Here is a 1,021-nt window from a genome sequence, read left to right on the forward strand (position 1 = left end):
CACACACACACACACACCTTTTTTCATGGGAGTGGGAGGAGGGATTATGTTGTTTTATCACGTACGTGTCCCTCTTTTGTCATGCAGCGTTTGTTGTCTAGATAGATCTATAGATAATATTCCTCCTTTGCCCCTCCTTTGGGCTCCTGTCTCTTCCTGCAGCCTTTCTACTGCTACTCCTCGGCTCATTCTTACTGCTGTCTTTCAGCCACACTACTGATCTTCTGATAAGAAAGATCTACACCTAGCCTTCTCTGACAAGGGTATAAAATCTCGGAGGTCCCGCAAGTTGAAGATCCCTTTGTGGTCTAATATCGTTAAGAGCAGGTTTCGGCCGCCACCCGGACAACATTCAAAATTTCTGACCGACTGAAAATGTTGAATTTGTCCAGCACGCTCACAAAACCTTATGCAGTTGCGAGCGCGGTAAAATCTGTACTTACAAAATTATTTTTTTAAATAGATAATATCAGAACTTAACCACGAAACAGCAATTACATAAAAGTTTAAATTACAACACCAAGGAAGTTTTTTTAATGCATTAAAATGATAATAGATATGCGTAGGCATCAGATTCGGCTGAAACATAAAATACGCGTAATGTATCCGTTCAACCGAGAAACCAAAGCTTTTGAAAAGTTCGCAGATCTATCGATCTGTATTCGAATAAGATTTACATGCGTGTGCACTCAGCAAGTCATGGTGCGAATGGGTTTTCCTTTGTCTTTTGTGCTTATTGCTAATGCTAGCACCATTAACACAGTTCAGAACTTTCAACAGATGTGCCGTGGGTGAGTGGCGCGGATGCCTGGTGTGGTTTGCTCATAGACAGCTGTGCCGTAGCCTGCGCTGACAAAACACCTTATTTCTTATGCACAGCAGTTTCCAGATAAGAAGATTTTGTCAGCGCAACCATTTACTTTAAAAAGGCGTTCTTAAGAAATTTGAATTCTTTTTTTTAAAAAGCTAGTCAGTTTCACTTTGATTCTTTTACATAAGTAGGGTAGCTGATCAGGCTATC

This window comes from Aplysia californica, unplaced genomic scaffold (assembly GCF_000002075.1).
Source record: "Aplysia californica isolate F4 #8 unplaced genomic scaffold, AplCal3.0 scaffold00442, whole genome shotgun sequence".
In the NCBI taxonomy this organism is placed as follows: Eukaryota; Metazoa; Mollusca; class Gastropoda; order Aplysiida; family Aplysiidae; genus Aplysia; species Aplysia californica.